Here is a 6,080-nt window from a genome sequence, read left to right as displayed (position 1 = left end):
GGGGACACGTTTTTCGTTGTACAATAATGTTAAAATGGTATCGATTTAGTTTTTATAACGTAATGCAAGGAAAACAGATTTATCAAAACAGCTGAAAATGAATAAAACTCAATTTTTCGTATTATTTCGTTTGTATTATTGTTTTTTTTTCTTTTTTATTAGACACCAAATTTGTGTTTTCTTTCAGGTTGCTTCAGGTTTGTTACTCTTTATTGCTTTAATTTTGCTTCTGTTTTTCTGCTCTTTGTCTTTCTTTTAAACTTCCTTTATTTATTTACTTTCAGTCGATTCAGTTTGTGAGAACATTTTCAGTCAATTTCTGGCGGTGCTTGACATCCTCACTTGTGATGGAAAACCTCGAAAAGGACGGTCTTACGTGTATGTGTGATTCGTTCAAAAGGATAGTGTGCAGAGAGCATTTATGTTACTAACAAGCGGAGCAGTGCAAACCGTCCAAAGATCGATGTGACAACAAACGCCTAGTGTTCAACAAGATTCTTCTCTGTATCATTTTGGTGGCGCTGGAACTTCTGTCCCAATTTCTGTTTCCTTTTATCCACTAATTTAAGACCCTCATTGACGGAGAGCAGATCTTCAAAAGCGATCAATGTCGCGCAATAAGATCGTCGATGAGTGGATCGAGAAAAAACTACCAACCGGCAAATAATCTGCTGACGGGGGGAAAGCAAATTGACAAATAATGCGTGCGTCAGGGAAAGGAAAATGTACCGAGGAGGCGGTACGATGGAGAACGGTTTTGGCTTGGGGCCAGAAGACGCGGAGTGTACGATGCTAAAACAAACATAATACCAATGATATACCAGGCAAGATTGCAACACAAAAAAATTATCTTTAGAGAACAAACACATAAATATTAACCGTATAAAGTGAGTAAGTCTTCGGCACGTCTCTTACTCAGTCGGACAGAAAGGCGAAAATACAGCAAGGATAGGAGGCATTTAAGTGTAAAAGTAGCGCGGAACTATAAATGGAAGAATAATGACTAGTAATCAAGCACTTACACGTGCTTCCGAAGAGCGGTACGGAACGAAAGGGGGAAATGAATAGATGTCTACTCTTAAGACACATAAAAAACACATACAACGGTGTATGCTGGAGCGAGGTGCAATTTTGGATTAAACTTTTAATTTGTATCTATATTAGTGGGCGAAACTTTTAGGCACTTAGGTATTTAACTGTGAAAAAGAAGTACATCGTGTGTGAACGTAGCGAACCACAAACAGCACGGACCCTGGTGACACAAGTTTCGTCCGACGGTTCATGGCCGGAGGAAGGCCGCCGGAACCGGGTGGGACAGTCACACACACCAGCTACGGTTGGAGGCCCCTTCATAGAAGAAATCATCTACTGCGCTGCAGAAAATACGAATCGATCAATCCGAACCGACTGGGAACCCGCTAGTTCGGTGACGAATGACTATACACTTCAAGAGATACGATCAGAGTAATATTTATTTCCGTTTCAAATACAAAACTGCCCGCAGGCACCACGCGTTGCTGCACCATGGCAAGCAGAGGTCTGCAGCAAAGACGCAGATTTGATGGTGAATAGTTCAAAATTCGTACGGTATACCAGATTGGAGGAAGAGTAACATAAGAATCATAGCAGAGGTATAACTACATACTTTTAGAAACTATCATTAACGAGAAAAGAGGTGGAAAAATTCAAAATTCGCATCTCGTGTTGTGTATTGGAAAGAAAAAAGGGCACACAAACACACAGAAGCAACATGTTTGAAGAATGGAGTGAAAATTTAAAGTGTAAAGCCAGCAGCAAATTAGAAGCATCAAACGAACTGTACTACAAATTATTCCCTAGATGTTTTGGTGTAGTTTAAACATGAGCAATCAGGAGCACAAACACAAATAGCTGGCAGCCCGTGGGCAGCCAGCCACCGAATCGAATAGCAAGGTAGCAAGCAGCTTCCACAGGTGTACTGCAGTTTCAGAGAAGTCCCACCAGGCGTGCACTCTAGACGACGATTGTTTTAGCCGTGAGATTGGGACTCCCATTCTCCTTCCATCTCACCTAAGGAACCCGTAGGTTGACACCCTCGTACCAGTTTTCCTCTTGTAATGGTTAATTTTTCCCAAAAAACATACTGAACTCGTACAAGTGGCCGGTAGCGGCCATGGAAAATCACTGATGACGAGCAAACGAAATGAAAGTGCCGCACTTTCTATGGCACCAAAATCGAATAAAAGAGTACAAAACTTGTCTAGGAAACAAAATACAAAACCAGACCCTACACAAAGAGAGAGACCGACAAATGTCGTATGAACTAATGGCAGTATGCTAAGATAACAGGACACAAATTGAACCAGCCGACCAGCTACCGGCAGGACATCAACTCCGGCAACCGGCAACTCCCACTTTCAACCACTTTCATGCAATCTGTCCCGCTCTCTCGCCCTTTTTCCACACCTACGACTCTCTCACCTGCGCAAATGGGACACGGACGGACGGATGGACGGATGGACGGACGGACGAACGGAGAAGTGATGTCAGTTCAAAATCAAACAAACATACACACACATTTTCGGAAGTACAAAATTTCAGGGTTCAAATTAAGGCAAGAAACATTAGCGGTTAAACAAAAGTAAACAAACGAGAAAACGAGATGCAAAATATTAAAGAGGAAGGAAACAAGCAAAAAATATTTCAGAACATAAATCAGATATAGCGACCGTTTTTGGTGGAACTGCTGGAGGGACTAGACAAACGAACCTGTAAGAGAGTAAACCGACAAAGTACATTTACCTTGTATGTAAGCTAATGTAATTGAACAAATTTACCTTATCGAGCTGTACCATCACGGGCCGAGAGTGATACGATGGGTGATGGGTGTGTGAAAGCGGCAACGGGAGAGAATCGTGGAAAAATGTAACTTTTACGTGAGGAACCGATGAGCATGAAATAAGAACCGAACTAAACCGATCATCGTCCCGACTCAGCAATGCAAAACGGAGGAAAAATGTGTGGTACGTCGTGCATGTGAATGGAGATGAAACAAAGTACATAGAGCGTACCGTGAGCAGATAAGGTGGGCGACTGTTGCAGAAACGGGAAAAAGAAACACATACGTAAGATGTAATATTTAGACATTTCGGACAATTAGTAGACAGGTGTTTAGTTGCTACAAGACATTTTCGATAGAGGAAATAAAGAAAACCGACCCACAAGCGGGGTCCACCCGGAGAGACGCTCTCTGGTACACACGGGATAGGGAAACTGAATAAATGTAACAGAAAATAGTTAAGCTAGTTCAGGGCAACGAGACCGAAAGGAGGAAACCAAAATCACAACAGCAAAAACGATGAAAAGAAAAAGGGAAAAACATTGTAACTTTTTTTTCGGCAATCGGTAGCAACAAGTAGCGTTTGGCCACTATCCACCATCTAATCATGCTGATGTGTTTTGCAAAAATACCATAACACGGAGCGCGTGAACGGATGCTCCCGATCGGGGAGCATCGGGCGATCGACGATATCATCCACAGTTTTGTTTGTTAACTAGCGAAGCAACATCACATTTTGTTTACGTAAACATGAAGAACTTATACCGTGATCGACGCACGGACCCGAAGGGCAAGGACGGACCCTGTGGCCTGTCCGCCTGGCGTCCGGATACTATTTTTACAAAAAACCGTAGAGAGATTCTACCACTCACGGTCGTGAATGCGTAACACGTGTTGGCGGCACGAACGATACGAAAACCATATACGCACTACCCTCAAGCCCAGAAGCTTATGTTATCAATGCTTATCAGTTGAAGTACAAGCTGAAAGAGAGAGAGATATGGAGAGAAAGAGTTTACTTTGTTCGAATGCTTATACGACTCATACGGTTGGTTTCGTTTTGTTTGAGATGTGTTTTGTTGCACATCTCTGGGTTTGCTTCCTTTTCCTTCCTTCCTTCGCAACCTGTTTTTGTTTCGTTTGCCGCCTCTTCGGAAAGAGCAACAAATGGCCCCTCGCGTGAGGCGGACAAGCGATACAAAAAGCGCGACATCACCACGCGGCATCGCTGGAATACCGAATCAAGAAGTATACTCAACTTTTCTCCGTATACGACACGTAAACAATATATTTCATATTGGAGTACCTCAGCTCGGGCCTTACGTTGAAATGTAAACGAAATGTAATCAAACCGCAAACAAGATGTGGCGTGCCGTGGCCAGCAAGGCGCAATGGTGATGATCGTGGCTGCGAAGAGAAACGTCTGCTTTCCTTCCCATCTTTCTGTTTCCGGTTTAGTTCGACTTTTGAAACGCACACTGCTCGAACGTTCGAACGAAACAGCTCGAACCAGTGTCGGGCACCGTGTACTGGCAGCTTACAACACCGGCCGCCATCACTCGGGTGGCGCTGTTCGACAAAGTTCTGTTCAATTTTTAGTTGATTGTTCCATTGCTTCCATTCTTTTAATTTATTGCCCTTATGTGTTTTTACCTACCGAAACAAACCAACTGTTCCAACAGCTGTGAAAGTGAATTATTATTAAATAATAGATTATATCTGTGATTTTAAATACAATGTAATTAAATTAAACGGTGAAGAAAAGCGTAACTGACGGAGGTGGGTCAGACACTGGGCCGGAAGAGTAAGAAACAGGCAACAGGCAAACAATTACAAAACCGATCACAGCCACAAACAGACCAACAAAGAGGCGGTGTCCGAGACAAAACAGAAAAACACGTGCTCACGGTTGGCACACCAATAGAACTCTGATTCTGATTTAGAAAACAAGTTTTGTTCGGCTTCGGAGCGGGCGCTGTACGCATTGCGTTTCGTAACATTGATGCAAACTCAAAATTAATGTCTTTGGAAGCTTATACGAATTATTCTACTTTATAAAATTACGTTTTTCGGGTGCGTCCGATGACGGAGATCGGTCGGAGGAAAAAACGAAGACAAGTAAACTTATTTAGATGCTATCGGAAACACAATGGAAAATCTATTCAAATAACAAAAAAAAAACAAATAATGGCGCCAGCGTGAAAGTCAGCGGTGCAGCGTGTTTAGGAGTGTAGGATTGTATGTAAATTTCAAGCAAAATTCACATCTTTGGATTAATCTCTAAATCTTAGTTTTGTGTGTATGTTTTAAGGCCACGAGGCCGTGGTCCCGACAGCAAGGTGGCGCTCGGAAATGGATTCCCTCACCGAGGGGAGTCGTACGCGATGCTAGGGGGCCAGCCACAGCGGCGGGAACGGCGGAACACATAAATTTCGGACAATGTAAAATAATTTTTGGCAAACTTTGGTAGCAAACTCAGCACAATTACTTATAGAGAACGAAAGTGGAAATGGAATGGTTTGGAAGGCGGAGATCGCGCGAATCGCGTTTGGAGGAACAAATCAATCACAAAACGAAAGCAAACAACAAACGAAATAAAAGAAGAATCGGACACAAAATGGAAAGGACGAGTTTTCGAGAAACCCGAGTACGTACCATGAGTAACTGAAATAGTGAAAACCGGTGGGAGAAAAAAATAGAAAAATGACACAAATATGAGCAAAAAAAAGAACGACGACGAAGAAAACCCAAGAGTTCCAGTGAAGCAGAACAAGCAGAAAGCGGAAGGAAAGAGAAAACCCAGTGAGAAAATGTAAGTTCTAGCGATAGCGACGAAGCAAACGGTGAAGCAAGAACAGCAGAAAACACACTACAACATGATAATTTATATATAAATATTATATAAATAAAATTAATTTGTTGCTAAACACTTTGTTCGCTTTGTTCGATGGTGTGGTGTACGGTTTGTCCTCCCCGATCAGCTGTGCAGCAGCAGCAGGATAACGGCGCGTCTCCATTGCTAGGCAACGGGAGCCCATGAAGCCAGCCACGCCAGCGTGAGCGTGAAACGCGAGAGCTCGTGAGAAGGGTTTGACGAGCGAGAGAGTCGAGAGTGAGAGAGTCGAGCTTCTGCCGGCTGGGTGGAAATTGAGAAAATTCTCGAAACACACAGCTGGCAGGTGTTCCAATCTCTTGCCTTGCCTTGGCTCCAGCGACGAGGGAGAAAATGTTTACCTTAAATTATGCTAACCGGCGGCAGCGT

This window comes from Anopheles cruzii, chromosome 3 (genome assembly GCF_943734635.1).
Source record: "Anopheles cruzii chromosome 3, idAnoCruzAS_RS32_06, whole genome shotgun sequence".
Classification (NCBI taxonomy): domain Eukaryota; kingdom Metazoa; phylum Arthropoda; class Insecta; order Diptera; family Culicidae; genus Anopheles; species Anopheles cruzii.
The sequence above is the reverse complement of the archived record's forward strand: the minus strand, read 5'-3'. Positions refer to the sequence as shown.